Source organism: Sus scrofa, chromosome 13 (assembly GCF_054392235.1).
Source record: "Sus scrofa isolate SSC_HxYL_T2T_F1_AM1 chromosome 13, Sscrofa_HxYL_maternal_Yorkshire_Landrace_v2.0, whole genome shotgun sequence".
Classification (NCBI taxonomy): domain Eukaryota; kingdom Metazoa; phylum Chordata; class Mammalia; order Artiodactyla; family Suidae; genus Sus; species Sus scrofa.
The window spans coordinates 63,967,840-63,986,637 of record NC_139395.1 but is presented as its reverse complement, the minus strand read 5'-3'; the positions used below and the strand labels follow the sequence as shown (position 1 = coordinate 63,986,637).

At 38.0% G+C, this 18,798-nt stretch overlaps 1 long non-coding RNA gene across 2 annotated transcripts in view; it reads right to left on the bottom strand.

The window, feature by feature from the left end:
* Nucleotides 1-18,798, bottom strand: part of LOC106505636 (uncharacterized) — a 188,482-nt gene that overhangs the window by 129,916 nt on the left and 39,768 nt on the right. Inside the window, exon 3 of one of the 2 annotated variants that reach the window (XR_014823508.1) lies at nucleotides 5,282-5,413. This is a non-coding gene — a long non-coding RNA (uncharacterized LOC106505636). Of the gene's footprint in view, nucleotides 1-518; nucleotides 5,414-18,798 lie in introns of those variants that run through there. The other variant, XR_002338007.2, reaches the window with a different exon arrangement.

The window sequence follows — 18,798 nt, the reverse complement described above, 5'->3', positions numbered from 1 at the left end:
ATCATCCTAAGTAAAGTAAGTCAAAGATAAATATCATATGATATCACTTATATTTGGATTCTTAAAGACACAAGTTAACTTATTTACAAAACAGAGACTCATAGACATAGAAAACAAACTTACGGTTGCCAAAGGAGTAAAGGGTTGGGGGTAGTGGAGGGGTAAATTAACAGATTGGGATTAACATATTCATGCTATTACATATAAAATAAATAATCAACAAGGACCTACTGTATACACAGGGAACTATACTCAATATTTTATAATAATCTATAAGAGAAATAATCTGAAAAATAATATATATACACACATACGCATATACTCATATATATGACACATAAATTTTTTGAATAACTTAACAAGTTAATGAATGAGATTATAGCCAATATTCCTTTCTTATCTATTTATAACATGAAATGGGATATTACAATATAAGAATTAGCATTTTCAGTATACTGAAATGAATCTACTCAAAAATAGTTATTTTAAGTCAACTAAACTGCCTTTTGAGTAGAAAATTTTGTTTCTTCTTTCCTTTCTTTTTTCTTTGTTTAAGGGCTCTTACATAACTAGAATTTGGGGCCACCCTCTTTTATTGAGCATAAAGATGCTTATATAACAGGTGACAGTCTATTGACACATTTCAGTATAACTTCATGATGTTTAAGAGTGGGCACTACTCTGAAGGAAAGAAAGATGGGCAAAATGCCCACACAAAATTATTATAAGAAATCCTTGCATTCAAAATAATACCATTCAGATGCCATTGCCAATGGAATAATACAATCCAAGATATAGATGTCAGGATTTATCTTTCACAGCATTAATTAGAGATGGACTTGAATGAAGAGATAAGAAACTACCTGTGAAATCTGATCCATTTTGATAACAGAACTAGATAGTAATTTTAGCTCAGTGAAAAAGTTTATTTGGCTTTTTAATAGCTCTAGGGATTATGGGAAACTTCATTCACAGACAAACAGTGTTTGTTTATTCACCCATTCAACCAGGTCTGCCTATACTATAGGCCCTATGGAAGTTGCAAAAAGGGCTTCATCTTCCTTGGTAAATAACTTACCAAACAGATACCTTTTCTTAGGACCACTACAGACTTACACCAGGGTACACATTGTGGCAAGCTATATTTTAGTGCACTGCCTCTTAGCTATGCCTCTTATGCCTCTTGTGTATGACGCTAATCATCATGTAAAGAAGCCTTGCATCCAATAAACATCTGTGAAGGACCTACCATGTAAAAAGACTGCTTGGCCCTGGAAATACAAGAATGTATGAGATATGGTCGCGTCCTTCTGGAAGTCTACAGTCCACTGGGGCAGATCCAAACCAAATGAATAACTACAATAATGTAAACAATGAAGGCAAGAGTCACCTGAGGAACATAGCCAAGGCCTAATGGGGGTTGTGATAATATTAGAAATAGGTCTTCAAAGATTAGTAGAACTTTATTATATGGAAAAACAAACAAAAACAGAAAGTGAATAGTAAATGCCAATGTGTGATCACATTTAGATATAATCAGGAGAAAGCAAAGAGTCCTAGAGAGTCAGGGAAAAAAAGACCGAGTATAATGGGAGTAGCTGGAAAATTAATTGAGTTGGGAAATGTACATTAGTGATAGATATCTCAGATTAGCTGGATAATAGACAAAAATGAATCTGTTCATTTAAGGTAGCAGACAAGATTGGCTTACCAGGGTAATGTAAGGAAGCAAGGAGGCTTAAGCAAACCAACACTGGGGTGGGGGGGGTGTTTCATAAGTTTATCTCTGAAAGTGGGAAATTTCCATTATTGCATGGCTTCTGTTTTTTAAGCTCCATCTTTGAATTACTTGGTTTATCAGATGAATGGATTTTCAAATGTCCCATGTTGTATTTTACTGAAACTATGTTTTCACTAAAAAGAAACTGAGGCATCAACCCAGATTGGTCAAGCCATTTTGGTTTTGATTTTTAAATTCAACACATAGGATAATTTTCTAATAACTTTCTTTTGCAAGTAAAGAAAATAAAACAATATGGTTTCTTCTGTCAGCTTTGCTGATGGGGTAAAGACGCCATTAATCCTGGGGTACACATTGCTTTGCCCTGAAGCCAACAAATATTTTTCAATAAAGCTAGCATACACCCCTCTGAGTCTTTGGCTTATGACCATCTTTTGTTTTCTTTACTGTTTGACCTCTGCACAGAAGTAAGAGGTTGTAATAATTAACAAACCCAGTTTATGGTTAGTATTGATTTGACGCTATGTGGTATCATAACAATTTGTGACTGTCCAGTTTCTATAAAATTTCAAATTCGATCACTTTTCAGTAAGGCTGTCAGTCTACACTCTTTTTTTTCTTCAGTTGCTTGTATTTCTAGTGCCTTCAGGCTCTGTAAGTTCCTACTCAGCTAAAATAACATGGAATCTAATTTGAAAAATCCAGTGGAGTTTAACTATAAATTATTCTGTGTTATATTCAAAGGCTAGAGGTTTTGAAATTGATCACATAGGCAATGTTTGTCTCTAATTGCATTAGGTTATTTGATAATGTTCTAACAACAATTTTCAAAGAGTTGCTTGAAAGATATTTCTTTGGAATGAATGGATGCATTAGGCATTGAATGCCAAAGGAAACTGTCAGATTTAAAATCAGTTACAGTCATATATAGGACCAAATTAATTGCCTTGTCAGACTATACAATTGACATATATCACTGCAACTCTGTGAACTGGGAGACTTTCAGCATTAATTATTTTTTAACAAAATTCTGCTTTGCTATATAGAAATATTTGTACAACACTTTGTGAAATCATTGAGGGTAATTTAAACAGGACTCACCTTTATATATTTAGCACTTGACCTATGTCTAGTACATACTAGGTATTCAAAAAACATTTAATAAGCAAATACACAATATTAATAACCTCTTTCTAGATACTCTGTAGAATGATTCCTGTGAATATGTTCATTGGCTCTTCACAATAATACCATGAAGTCATTACCATTGTTAATTTGACATATGATAAACAGGTTTACAAAAGTCACAAGGATAGGAAAGGATAAAGAATGGGTCTTGATAGCTCTAAACTTCCCATTCTTGGATTTCCTCTGTGGCTCAGAGGGTTAAGGACTCAATGCTGTCATTGTTGCAGCTTGGGTTGTTCCTGTGGTATGGGTTCAATTCCTGGCCCGGGAATTTCTACATTCCATAGGTGCATCCAAAAAAATAAAATAAATTCTCCATTCTTAACTGCTATGTTCTATGAGGTGAGCATATAGAAGGTCTAAGCGAATAGAGACTGATGTGTGTGAATCTGTTTTTTTTTTTTTTTTAGCCTTTTTAGGGCCGCACTCACGGCATATGGAAGTTCCCAGGCTAGGGGTCGAAATGGAGCTGTAGCTGCTAGCCCACGCCACAGCCACAGAATTGAAAATTATTGGCTCTCCATCAGACTGCTACCCATCAATGATTTAAATTACACAAACCTAAAATAGTGTTTTAAAAGTGTAAGTAAAAGATGGAAATAAGACAGTCTCTAGGACAGAGGTCTGGTGACATAAATAGGAAGTTGTCCCAGGGAAACGTAATTTAACACTAAAAAATTATTTTCTGATAAGGCTTTTATATAAGTTTTCTGTTTGTTTGTTTGTTTGCTTTTTAGGGCTGTACCCACAGCATATGGAAGTTCCCAGGCTAGGAACTGAATCAGAGCTACAGCTGCTGGTCTATGCCACAGCCACAGCAATGCCAGATCCAAGTCATGTCTGTGACGTACACCATAGCTTATGGCAATGCCAGATCCTTAACCCACTGAGCAGGGCCAGTAATCGAACCTGAGTCCCCACGGATATTATTTGGGTTAATTTCCACTGAAGTATGAAGGGAACTACTGAATTTTCATCTACATAATGTGACCACAGCATCAACGTGTCTAGGAAATAAACTTCTCTCCTATCACACTCACAGCACCCTAACACTAAATATGTGTGGGGGTGGGGACAAGGAGGGCTAAACCAAGCAATTCTCTCCAACACCAGCTGAATGCCCTACAATTCCATTCATTCTTACACTAATCAGAGTTAGTGCAGATCCCATAGGTAAGGGCTCAGTTCTACAAGTCTGCTCCATCCCCCACCTCAGAGGCCAGTCACAAGTCCCAGGTTTCATACTTGTCAGTAACCAACTATAAATCAGTCATCTGCTAGAGCAGCTCACAGAACTCAGGGAAATACATTTACTGGTTTACAGCATAATGAAGAATATGATAAAGGACAAAGATTGACAGCCAGATGAAGAGATATGTAGGGTGGGGTCTATGAGGGTCCCAAGCACAGGAGCTTCCATTCCTATGGAGTTGGGGTGTGTCACGCTCCCCAACTCCCTGGGGCATGGATGTGTTCACCAACCTGGAAGCCTTTTGAACCCTGTATTGTTGGAATTTGAATGAAGGCTTCATCACATAGGCATGATCATTCATTAACACAATCACCAGCCCTTCTCCCCTTCCCAGAGGAAGTTTCCAAGCTTCTAAGCTCTCTGGTGACAGCTATCCCAGAGCCCACTAACAGCCACCTAACTAGAATAAGTGACACTTCTACCATCTGGGAAATTTCAAGGGTTTTCAGAGTTGTGTCAGGAACTCAGAGCAGCAACAAGAACCTATATTTTATAGTATTTCATAGAACTATCCAGCCCACAACCCATATGTGATGATGAGATGCTACAGGTAGCAATAATACTGCTATTGAACAAAAAATAGGTATAAGCCTAAATCATGCTAAATGGTTATTCTTATTCATGAAATCATCAAGAAATTCTATAGTTCGTAATTGTCCCATTCATTTTTCCTATTGAAGGCATGAGGAATTCATCTATCCACATAGGCAAGTAGCAATCATGCGAAATAAGAAATTTTTTCCCAAATATCTTTTTCTTAAATAATAAAGGTCTTAGAAAAACGCTATTTTGAGTCAGATTTCCGGAAATAGGCAGGTAGTTAAGACATGTGTTAAATTACATTCAATTATCAAAATATATCTGACTCAACCACTCTTTCTTAGGAATTAAACTCCTGGAAGGCAAGAATATGACCTATGAAGTAACAAGTTCTGCATACCAGATAATCAGGGATTTCTTTTTAGATAGATAGAGCTAGAGATATGCAGTCATAACAACATGGAATTATCAGGAATTCTGAGACTCCTTCCTAAAAACAAAAAGAATCCTGACCTATTGATAACTGGTCTAAAACAGTAAGTAGTGAAGGAGGTTCTTACCTTAAAAATAATCAGCTCTGAATTTAAATCTAGGTTCTGTCACTAACTAGCTGCATGTCTCAGTTTTTCTCAATAGCTCCATGATCAACTCCATGGATGTGGCAATCACATTGGTCATGGTCACTACTGCATCTAAAGAAAGTAACAAATAATAGTGAAAACAATAATAGAAAACAGTTTTGATTACTTTCCATCTGCCAGAGACTGGGCCTAGTACACAAATAAGCACTTACCCCATTGCTAAGGCACACTGTTACCATTCTCATTTTATGAATGGGCAAGTTTAGGCTTAGAGTTCAAGTGACTTATCTAAGGGTCACACAGATAGGAAGAGACTGAAATGAGATTTGAATTCAAGCTATCAAATGTGCAAGCTAACCTTCATAAAATATTACTTACAATTAACAAATGTAGGAAGAGGGGTGAAATGAAGGAAAGAAAGAAAAAAGAATGAGAAATGATGAGCTAGAAGGAGAGAAGGGGGAGAAGATGGGAAAAGGGAAGTTTGGGAGATCAGGAGGAAGGATGGGAGAGAGAGAAAGTAGAAAGAAAATAAGTAAAAGAAAAAAAAAGGGAGGAAAGAAAGAGAGGACACATCCCAAAGTTGTGTTGAGGTAGATAGAGCTGTATAGAGATGGAGGTAGATAGAGATGAGATGAAGTTATCGAACAACTTTGAGATACAGAAAGCAAATGTGCAAGGTACAATCACATAATAGTAACGGTACATATCAGCAAGCCTTGGGAATGAAATGTCAATACCAGTGGAGAAAACAACTATAAATAAGGCACTATAAAGCAAAGCAAATTAAAAAGAATGACTTGACTGATTATTTACTGAAATTATAGCAAAAGGCATTCTCGTAACCCAGTCAGTGACACAGCCATGAAATCTTCCCTTGTCTGCAAAGTGTAGAGGATGAATGTGCTTTAACTGGGGAAAAGTCCTCCCTGCAGTTTCATTCACAGCACAAAATGACAGCACAGAGGACCTGGCTGGAATCCTTCGGCATCAGAGAGATCTAAGCATTCTGATGTGGCAAATAGTCCGGAAAGACAGTTATTCCATAAAATTTACAGGCAGCCAATATGGCATTGGACCACCCTAAAACAGCCCTCCTATTTCCCCTCCACCATTCACAAGAAAATAAACAATTAGGTTTCAAAGAGTCATTTACAGGTACAGGTGGTAGCTACAGGTAAATGAATAGATTTCATGCAAATGATTTACCACCCATACCAGAGATTCATTCAACAGGAAGAAATGGGACTCTGGAAGTAGTTTAAGTGCTAAAAAGTAAAACAGCCCTAGAACAACATGGGTGGCAGGCTTTACATCTGTTGTTCTAAGCAAGTTTCCACAAGTGATCTTGAAACTGTAGCAAGATTCACCAAGGTACCTTAAGTGTCATGAGAAAAAGGGTGTGAAAATTCCATTATGTCCTTTAAGCCACTGTTTAAAAGCTACTTTATCAGAAAAGACTTTCAAGACTCAGCCTAAACTAGGTCCTCTGTACAAACAGAACTCTCTGTTCCTCTACCTCACAGCATTTGAAGTAATTTGAACTCCTTGTACTTTTGTTAAAACAAATTTTAAAATACTCAAGCGTATTCCCTTATATACCCAACACGGATTCAACAACATTGGTAATTTTCCACATTGCTTTATCTATCCCTTTCCTTCTCACTATTCTTTTGTGTTGGTGAGATATTTAAAGCAAAATCCAGGTGTCATGTCATTTTATTTCTAAATACTTGAATATGCATGACTTAAAAAATGATGCATTTACTGCAAAGCTACAGTCATCAAAACGGTATGGTACAGGCATAAAAACAGATATAGAGATAAATGGAACAGGATAGAAAGCCAAGAAATAAACCCATGCACATATGGTCAACTAATCTACAACAAAGGAGGCAAGACTATAAATGGAGAAGACAGACTCTTCAATAAGTGGCGCTGGGATAACTGAACAGATACATGTAAAAGAATGAAATTAGAACACTCTCTGACACCATATACAAAATAAATTCAAAATGGATTAAAGACCTAAATGTATGACCTGACATTATAAAACTTAGAGGAAAACATAGGCAGAATGCTCTCTGACATAAACCACAGCAATATCTTCTCAGATCCTCCTCCTGGAGTAATGAAAATAAAAACAAAAATAAACAAATGGGGTCTAATTAAACTTAAAAGCTTTTGCACAGCAAATGAAACCATAAACAGGACAAAAAGACAACCCACAGAATGGGAGAAATATTGTAAATAAATCAACCCACAAGGGATTAATCTCCAAAACAAACAGCTCCTGCAGATCAATATCAAAAAAAAAAACAACTCAGTCAAAAAATGGGCAGAAAATCTAAATTTCTCTAAAGTAAACAAAACAAAAAAAAAACATGAAAAGATGCTCAACATCAATAATTAATAGAGAAATACAAATCAAAACTACCATGACTATCACCTATCTCAGGTCAGATGCCCATCATCAAAAAGTCTAAAAACAATAAATGCTGGAGAGAGTGCAGAGAAAAGGGAACCCTTCTACACTGTTGGTGGGAATATAAATTGGTACAACCACTATGGAAAATGTCATGGAGGTTCTTCAAAAAACTAAAAGCAGAAATACCATATGATCCAGCAATCCCACTCCTGGGCATCTATCCTGAGAAAGCCATAATTCAAAAAAAAATATGTACCCCAATGTTCACTGCAGCACTATTCACAATAGCCAAGGCATGGAAGCAACCTAAATGTCCATTAACAGAGGAATAGATAAAGAAATTGTGGTACATGGATATGATGAAATATTACTCAGCCATAAAAAATAATAAAGTAATACCATTGTCAGCAACATGGATGGACCTAGAGATTATCATACTAAGTGAAGTAATTCAGTCAGAGAAAGATAAACAGCATATGATATCACTTAAGCATAGACTCTAAAAATGGATTAAAATGCTTATTTGCAGAACAGAAACGGACTTAGAGATTTAAAACAAACTTATGGTTACCAAAGGGGACAGGTCAGAGGGAGGAATGGACTGGGAGTTTGGGACTGGCACATGCAGACTATAGTATATGGGATGGTTGCTCAATAGGTAATTCTACCCAACATTCTGAGATAATGTGTATGGGAAAATAATCTGAAAAAGAATGGATATGTGTACCTGTATAACTGAGTCACTATGTTGCAGAGCATAAATTATCACAACATTCTAAATCAAGTATACTTCAATAAAGCTTTTTTAACAAATTATCCATTTATTTTATAACTATACTCTCAGCCTGGGTTCCCCTCAAAAGCAGAGCCTCAAACAAAGGCTTGCAGAATTAGGGGCTGGGAAGAGCAGAACAGGGAAGGTGGGAAAGCTATTCTAAGGATGCATTCTCTAAAAGATCAGCCCTGGAGGCAGCCAGGGCTTGATTCTGTGGAGGACTCTCTGAGGAGGTGTTGAATTGTATTCAAATTCAGTGATCAAAATAGAAAATGTTTATCCACTGGTTCCCTCATCACCTGTGGTCAGGGATGCCCTGTGGCGTGGTTGTTAACTCTCTTACATGCCCACATTTGCAATGGAATGCTTCAGAAGGAAACAGAATGGCTGGAAATGATGGTAAAGGTGACCTGCTGAGGGCAACAGTGAAGCTCGGAACAGAAGGTAAGAGGTCTGAGGTGCAGATTAGAGAGGGTGCTATCAGTTTCCCTCCTCACAACTCTGGGTACAATAGCAACAGCTGGATGAACATGGAGCTGAAAGGACAGGATCCAGGACACAAGAAATGCTTGACAACTATAAGGCCATTGCCATAGCCAACTAAAGTCATCCCAAATCCCACGTATCATCTAACATTCAGTCCAAAACCAAATTCCCCCAATTGCCTCAAAGGTATCTTTTAGACCTACAGCGTAGCAAAGGGAGATTTACTCAATGTTCTGTAATAACTTACTAATAATTTACTCAATGTTCTGTAATAACTTCTGTAATAACTCAGTGGAGGGGAAGAAGGGGTATATGTGAGACAGAATGATAATTCAGGTAGTTAGTGTAGGAAGATGGGCTTCAATATGTTCTTTAATATGGTCATTGATTAAGGCCCATGACTTAAAGGTTCCAGGTAGTAATATCCCCACAGGACTAGTTTACTGTAGAGAGTACATCTGTTTTATGTCCAGATGGATGTTAATCTCTAACCCACTCCTCAACCGATAGAAAAGGAATGAGAGGAATGGTGGCTCCCAGTCTAGGGTAAAGCAGAACAAAGAAACCATAAAATGTACGGGACACAGCCACCTTTAAGACCCCTATTGGACAAGGACTGATATAGGTAAACTGGGCAAGGTCAATGGGAAAAAGAACTGATATCTGGACCCCACACTGGTACCCCCATCTTTAAGAGATAAAACCTTAGAAAATTAGAGAAGGGGGGACTCTTCCTCCCCTTCTCAGTGTCTGTGCTGGAGCTATTTCCTTTCCCGTTATAAAGAATTTTAGCTTGTTTGCTGCCTGTGTGTGTTCACAAAGTTCATTCTTCGGTTCTGTGAACAAGAACCCAGATTCCAGAAACATATGTATATGTATAACTGATCCACTTTGCTGTAAACATGACATTAAGACAACATTGTAAGTCAACTATACCCCCCAAAAAAGTTATAAAAATAATTTTTTTAAAAGGTGTCATTTTTAGCTACTTTAGTCTAATTAGGATCCAAACAAGGACCACAAATAATATCCTTAAAGAGTTAAGGTTATTATGTCTTCAAATGTCTTTTACTACACAACAGTTCCCCATGATTTAAATGCTATTGATTTATACAAATACATGTTTGTTGTCCAACAGATGAACTGTTCTACATGTTGGTTTTGCCACATTGGAGAGTCATTTTTCTTATTTCTCTACCCCCAATATTTTCTTTATTTTTATTTTTATTTTATTTTATTTTTGTGTTTTAGGGCAATACCTGTGGCATATGGAAGTGCCCAGGCTAGGGGTTGAGTTGGAGCTGCTGCCTATGCCACAGCCACAGCAACACCAGATGCAAGCCACATCTGAGACCTACACCACAGCTTTGTGTAGGTCGCAGATGGCAATGCCAAATTCTTACCCCACTGAGCAAGGCCAGGGATCAAACCCAGGTCCTCATGGACACTAGTCGGATTCGTTTCCACTGAGCCACGACAGAAAGTCCAACCTCCCTCCCCCATATTTTCTACACAGGATCTATAGGCTTTATTAAACTGAGGTATTATTTTACGGCAAGAAAACGTTGTAAGTGATATGTCATGTGCTTCATGGTGCTTCCCATCAGAAGACACATGTATGGAAAGAATGTGGTCCCCCAAAAGATATATCTGCATTCTAATTCCCAGAACATGTGACTATTACCTTACATAGCAAAAGATGTAATGAATTTAAGGACTGTTAAGAGAAGAGTTTATCCTAGACCATCTGAACGGATTGTAAATTCAATCATGTGTATCCTTATGAAAGAAGCAGACGAAGTTCAGGCCAGCCCCACAGACGAAGTTCAGGCCAGCCCCACATGTGAAGATAGAGGCAGAGACAACGATGTGACCACAATCCCAGAAACTTCCAGGGAAGCAACCAGAAGCTGGAAGAGGCGAGGAATGAATTCTCTAGAATCCCTTAAGGGAATGCAGCAGTGCTGGATTTCACACTTCTAGCTTCTAGAACTCTGAGACAGGACATTTCAGCTAACACTTTGGATATAACAGCATGATCTAGCCATCACCAAGTTCTCCAGGAACTTTTTTAATGGTTCCATTCACTGATGAGTCTGGCCTGCATTAATTATTATTTAAGTAGAACAAAATGATGCTTTGTGAGTTCCCTCATCCCTTTCCCCTTTATTAGTAAGGTCGCTTTTATTTTACTTTATTTGTTTTTTCTTTTTAGGACCACATCAATGGCATATGGTAGTTCCCCAGCTAGAGGTCGAATTGGAGCTGTGGCTGCCAGCCTGCACCACAGCCACAGCAACAGCAACTTGGGATATGAGCCATGTCTGCAACCTATATTGCAGCTCATGGCAACACCAGATCCTTTCATCACTGACAGAGGCCAGGGATTGAACCCACATCTTCATGGATACTAGTTGAATTTATTGCTCCTGCTTCACAATGGGGAACTCCAGCAAGGGCTCTCATTTAAATAACTTTCCTTTATCAGGTTGGGCTCTTTGCTTATCCTAAAATGCTGTTTATATAAAAAGCAGAATAAATACTTAATTCTTCCCTTTTAATTGCTCTTTCCCAAGTAAGGAAATAGACATGATAATAATCTTTTTTAATTTTAAAATTCTTCTTAGGAGCAATTTTAGGCCCACAGCAGAACTAAGCAGAAAGCGTACAGATTTCACATATACCTTCTGCCCCGCCAACGCACACAACCTCCCCTACCATCAACCAGACTGGGACAGTTGTTGCGATCAATGAAGCTGCAGTGACACATCCTTATCTCCCAAAGTCCTCGGTTTATATTAGAATTCACTTTAGGTGCTGTAATTTTATGGATCTGGATAAATATATATAACAACATGAATCCACCATTATAGTATCATATAGAGTAGTTTCACTGTTCTAATACCCTCTGTGCTCCACCTTTTCCTGACAGTAATTTAAATTCTTATTTGTGTCATTGTTTAATATCTTCTTCCCCTGCTGAAATCTAAACTCTGCAAATAGACCATCTGTCAATCTTCTTTGCTGCCTAATAATCCGTCCAGCCTGCCACAGGGAAGGTGCATACCTATGGTATTTTAATAAACAAAATTTTCTACTCTCCCTAAAAAATTCCAGAGCCCCAAGAGCACTGAGAGCCCTCTCCCCTCCTCTTCTGCTTGCCTTTGCCTTTGATCCACAGAGTGGTGAAATTACCTTACGGGATTTTTTTTCCTAAGCCCTAAAACCAGGCAGCAAAATCCTCTCAGGCAACATCAGCAGCTCCCTGTGAAGAGAACCAAATTTTGAAGGGACTGGACCTCAGGGATGCTTAGGTGGAGATTTGGGCATTATTTTTCTCACCAGAACCATTTTCTAGGATGTCAAGAGTGGGGAGGGATTTTAACAATCATCTAGTTGAATGCTTTAAAAGATGCAAGAACAGCCACCACTGTAATGTAACAATAACAACAAAAACAATATTAATAATAATAATACATTATAGATTCCCTAGGATAACTGAATCAACTGCTTCAGGAATAAGACTATATATGTACATTTTAAGGTTTTTCAGGTAATTCTGACTTAGCACATCTTTTCCTTGGGCTTGGAAAGTACTGCTATAGCTGCAAGGTTTTCAAGTTGATAGTTAATAGTAAAACCTTTGGTACAACTTCAATAGATGTCCAGTATGTTTTTAAAAATTAATTCATTCTAAAACATACTGTGAAGCTACTAAGGGCCAGTAACGATTCTAGAAACCAGGGATACAGAAATAAATAAAGCCAAAACCAGATCCTTGCCTCCACAGAGCTTATATTAGGAGAGAAGAAGTGCACAAAATGAGCTTAAAATAAATAACAAACATATCAACACATAGTGTAATGGTCCCTTGTGTCTTTTTTAGAAAACTTAGAGATTTCTGGAGCTCAGTTTGAAAACAGTCTCTACAAAAAGATTTGTGATTGCCAAGGGGGAGGGGAGAGGGAGTGGGATGGACTGGGAGTTTAGAGTTACTATATACAAACTATTACATTTAGAATGGAAAGCAATGAGGTCTTACTGAATCCACAGGGAACTATTTTCTATATCTTTGGATAGTCCATGATGGAAGATAATATAAGAAAAGGAATATATATATATATATATATATATATATATATATATATATATGACTATGTCACTATGTCACTTTGCTGTACAGCAGAAATTGGTACAACATTGTCAATCGACTCTACTTGTATAAAAAAATTTTTAAAGGAAATAAAATGGTCTCTATAAGCACATGGTGGTGCAGAAAGAAGTGAGATACCCAAGTTCACAGAGCTAGACACTGGCAGATCAGGGCCACTGCATCACATTCCCTTGGGCCTTATCTGTGCAGGCTTCTTCTTAACATAGGAATCTAGATGGTTTGTCTGTTTCTTTGGCTCAAGTTTTCACAAGTTAAGGAGGCTGAGGAGAAGAGGATCACAAATGGGCAGCAGAATAAGAGTAAATCTGCATCCCAGCTGGACAGCCCCTCTCCAGAGGCACAGTGGTTTAGAAGTAGAGGTCTGTGTGGAGCGCCATTTAGTCAAGGGATGCCAAACTGAATCAGATTACCTAAAGACCCTTTTCTGAGTCCTAGAATTTTTTTCCTGTATATTCTTATTTGGAGAAATGGGAGTGAAACCTGAGAATATGCATTTTTATGAATCTCTGTATCATAGGGTTTTGTGTTTGTTTTGGTGCAAGTAACAAAAAAAAAAAACCCACTCTTGCTTACTCTAGAGAAAAATAAATATTTTGGGAAGATGATGGTATAGCTTACAGAATCAAAGGAAAGGCTAAAATCACATGCCTTTAAAAGGACAAGAACTGGGACAGTTCCAGGGGACTGGACAGCACTAATTAGAGGCTGGATTCTCCATAGGACCCAGTTAGAAAGAATCGGTCCCTGTTATTACCCATACATTTGTCCCTCTACTCAAGATTAAATTACGGTGGGAAAAAGTGACTAACTTATTTTGGCCCACCTTCCTACTTCCTGGCCATGGAAGAACAGACAGTTCAACTGTCAATCCCATGAAAACTACAAATAATATAGTGGCAACTTATCAAAGGCAAAAAACAAGATGCTATATTACTAGAGAAGGGGGTAAGGTTACTGGCAGGTAAAAAGAGCTGCTGGCCACTTCTGCCTCCTTAAGTGAAGCCGAGACACAGCCAGGTTTAAAGACCAGTGGCTTGGTTCAACTCGCAGCCAGATAGCTGAACTCTACCTACAACTGACATCAGTGTATTTGAATGTAAACTTCCCAAGGTGACCCAAAGATCTCTCTTCTTGGAATAAATATATCTGTACCTTCTCCAAAGAAGTCTTCCCTCCCTGGTGACCCTGCTGCATAAACAGGTTGTGTCACATTATAGAGAGCATTGGCTGTTGTCCCCAGTGCAGCCAAGCTCATACTGATATTTTGGCTTCCTAGGCTCTGCTCTAGCTGATCCTGAGTGGAATACTCTTCCCACAGAAGCCTGCATCTTGCTCTTTAACTTTCTTCATTCAGTCACTTGCTTTAATCTCACCTATTTAAAAATCAACCTCATCCCCCATTCCCCTATACTCTCCAACTCTTCCTGCTTTTTGTTTCCTCTATGCCAGTATCTGACATAATGTAAGTTTTCCTAATGTATTTTTTCATTGTCTGCCTTTCCTCTCTAGAAGATGAGCCCCTTGAGGACAGAAAGCTAGCATTTTTTTTTTCCTTCTATAGCTACACCTATGGTATATGGAAGTTCCTGGGTCAGGCATGGAACCTGCACTCCAGAGTGACCTGAACTCCTGCAGTTGGTTGGATTCTTAACCCAATGCCCTATGACAGGAACTGTGAAAGCTGATATGTTTTATTCACCAGTTTCCCCACACTTATCACAGTGCTTAGTAGTTTATAAATGCTCAAAAAGATCTAATAAGCAAATGAATAAATACATACATGAATAAGGTCCCTGAAACACCTGTATAAAAATCAGCTGTGCCATTTGTTTAAAATTCGGCTTTATGTCCATATCCCCCACACTGAATTGGAATCACCAGTGGATGGAGTTTAGGAATCTGCATTTAGAATCTTTCCAAGTGATGCTAATGAACACTAACATTTAAGAATTGCAGTTTAGTGTTTTCCAAAACCACTGTATAGCCTCTTGCATTGCACTCCATTAGACGCTTGAAGATAGTACTTCTAACCTCTTCTTCTCACGCACCACTGGGCTTTCTTGTCTTAGAGGGAATGGTTAAAGTTTCTACACCTGTCCCTCCTGGGAGATTCCCTCACTGCCCCAGGCAGTTCAGACTGTGTATTCTCTGAATGCACCTCCCTTCATTTTCTTTCCTTCTAGAGTGATTTTGACTGGAGAGTGAGTCTCTAACCAACTGCTCTGCACTCTTAAGACCTTGTGGAGCTTTTTTTTCCCTTCTTTTTCTTGTTAGGGCTACACCTGCAGCATACAGAAGTTTCTGGGCTAGAGGTGGAATTGGAGCTACAGCTTCTGGCCTACACCAGATCTCACTGAAATGCAAGATCCTTAACCCACTGAGCAAGACCAGAGATCAAACCCTAAGCCTAATGGATACTAGCAGGGTTTGTACCACTGAGCCACAACAGGAACTCCTTGTGGAGCTTTTTGAAAGTTAGTTCTTAAACTAACTTTCAAAATTCCTAAAATGCTGCCCTATTCCCTTCCCTTGCCCCCTCCCTTGGGAAGAAGTACAAAAGGATTGAAATGCTGTGTTGTTCAGGTATGTGATCTTAGAGTGGAAAACGTACCGAAGCTGTGTGGTTCTACCCTGTTAGAGACCAGATGGAAAGTCTGTACATGAGCCTCCAACAAAAAAAATTGGAAAATAATGTGTGACAGCAAGGCAGAGAGTGCAAACGAGCTTGTCAGTTACAAGGAGGAGATGGAAAGGAACTATCATCAGAGTATGTGCTGGGCAAGAGGTGGACAACAATGGAAAGAATTACTTCCATTAGGGCCCTATATAGCATAGAGCCTGCACTCTAACCTAAGTGGGCTGGCTTTAGTTTCATCAAAATGAAAGGGAAAATGCGCAGTTTCACTACAAGTCTACCTATTACATAGATGATCTGTGTTAGCTAACTGATAGTACTACTGAGTTCTCTTACATAGTTTTTAAAAACAGAAAAGCGAAGTTGGCAAAATTCTGGAACTCAGCTTTACTACAAACTAAGGTACGTGCTTGCTGACTGGCTCACAGAACCAATGTGAATAGACAAAATAATAGCTCTCCTCACCTCCTAAGACATTCATATCCCCATCCTCAGAACATGGCACAAATATGATACATGGCAAAAGGCATGTAATGTAGTGTATCCAGACTAATCATGAGTCCTTAAAATCAAATAATCTTTCTTATGATGCAGAGAAAGATGTGACTATGGAAGAATTTTATCAGATATGCATGGCTGTTGGCTTTGAAAACAGAGCAAAGGACCATGAGCCAAGGAATGTGGCAGCCTCTAGAGACCTGGAGAGGTGAGGAAACAAATTCTCCCTTGGAGCCTCCAGAAACCAACACAGCCCTACTGACAGCTTGATTTTAGCCCAGCGAGAACTGCATCAGAAACTGTAAGATAACAAATTTGTGTTGTTTAAATGTGTGATAACCTGTTACAGAAGCAATAGAAAACTAATACGACCAGTGTACAAATGTAGTAATGAAATAAAGCAGATCAGGCATCAGGCTCATAAAAGCATTGTTAGTAAAAGCCCCCAACTGGAAACAATTCAAATGTCCATCCAGAGGTGATTATGGCCTAGATGTTGGTCACACAGTTGTAGCCAAGGTTTATGAAAACATCAAGCTAGTATATACAATACACAACCTTTTCTATATGCATGTTACAATAAAATAAAATGTATAAAAAGGCAAAGATGATACAAATATCCGTATAATGGAGTATTGTGCAATTATTAAAAATATGGTTTAAAACAGAGGTCAGAAAATAATCTAGCTGATCTAAGCAGAGCCATAACCATTGATTATATAATTCTATGACTGCTTTCACACTACAAGGAGAAAGTTGAGAACTTGTGATAGAATTATTGCCTGGCCCTCAAAGCCTACGATATTTACTACATGACCCTTTTCAGGAAAAAAAGTTTGCTGAACCCTAGTTTAGAAGAATATTCAATGGCATTGTACTAACCCAAAAAATTAGTTTACAACAGTAAATAAATTGAATGATCCTACACTGAGATATAAAATAATACATATTAGGGAAAAGCCCATACCTCAAATGTGTTCTTCAGAAACTAGCCCTGCAGAATATTTTAAAAAGCACTCTCTATGTATAAACAAACTTGTTTCTATGGTCAAACAATCCTGAAGACTTCTGGGCTTAAAGTTGATAATGTTTCTTGATCCAAAGCTTTGAAAATATTAATGACTTTTAAATACACAAAATAAAGGTAAATAACACATATCCTCCAAAGTTAATTGATCAATTCGGTAGGCAGAATGCCCCCCCAAAACTTGTCCCCCACCTAATTCCTGGAATCTGTGAATATATTGCCTTACCTGGCAAAGGGGATGTTCTAGATGTGATAAACATTTCAGTCCTTAAAATAGGGAGAATATTTTGTATTATCTGGGCAGTTCCAATCTAATCATATGACTCATTAAAACTGAATGAATTTCTCCAGCTGGAGGTTAGAGAGGTGAGACAGAAGTAGAAGTCAGAGAGATTTAAAGCATGAGAAGGACTTGACCTTTGAAGATGAAGTGGGTCACAAGCCAGGGAAGGAGGTCGCCTTTAAAAGTTAATAATGATCCCTGGCAAACCCTCCTACCCTGCTGGTGCGAATGTAAATTGGTACAGCCACTCTGGAGAACACTATGAATGTTCCTTAAAAAACTAACAATAGAGTTACCATATGATCTGCAATCCCACTCCTAGACATCTATCTAGAGAAAATTCTAACTTGAAAAGATGCATGAACCCCAGTGTTCACAGTAGCACTATTTCCAATAGCCAGGACATGTAAGCAACCAAAATGTCCACTGACAAATGGAGAAGATGTGGGACACATATTCATGTGTGTAAAATATATATATGAATATTACATATGTAATTGGATATCATTCAGTCATAAAAAAATGATGAGATAATTCCATTTGCATCAACATGGACGGACCTAGAAATTATCATCAATAAAGTGAGCCAGAGAAATACAAATACGATATCATCTCATTTATGTGTGGAATCTCAAAACAATGATACAAATAAACTTACAAAACAGAAATAGACTCCTAGAAGTATAAAACACATTTACAATTACCAAAGGGCAATGGTGGGGGAGGGATAAATTAGGAGTTTGTGATTAACGGATAAACACTGGGATAGCGGTTTTATAAACAAGGTTTCAGGAAAGTAATAAGCTCTTTACAAAGTTCATGTTAGTAGGTAGCTTATCCACCTTACTACCCTATGTAACTATTTATTTTTACTAAATTTGTATGAAATATATAGTAAACATACATCACAGAATGCATCATAGGTTGCTGAATATGTGCAGAACACTGAGATAAGTACTGCAGTGAATACTCAGGAAAGAAAGGCTACTTGCTGCCTTGCTGCCTTCCAGTGAAAAAGAAAATGAATCCACAGTATCAGCAAACATTTTCTATGAAGGTACAGAGAGTAAATGTTTTAGCCTCTGTGGGCATACAGTCCTATCACACTGTTCCGTTTTGCCATTGCAGCCCCAAAGCAGCATACCTATAGATCATATATAAATGAATGAACATTGTTATGCTCTAATAAA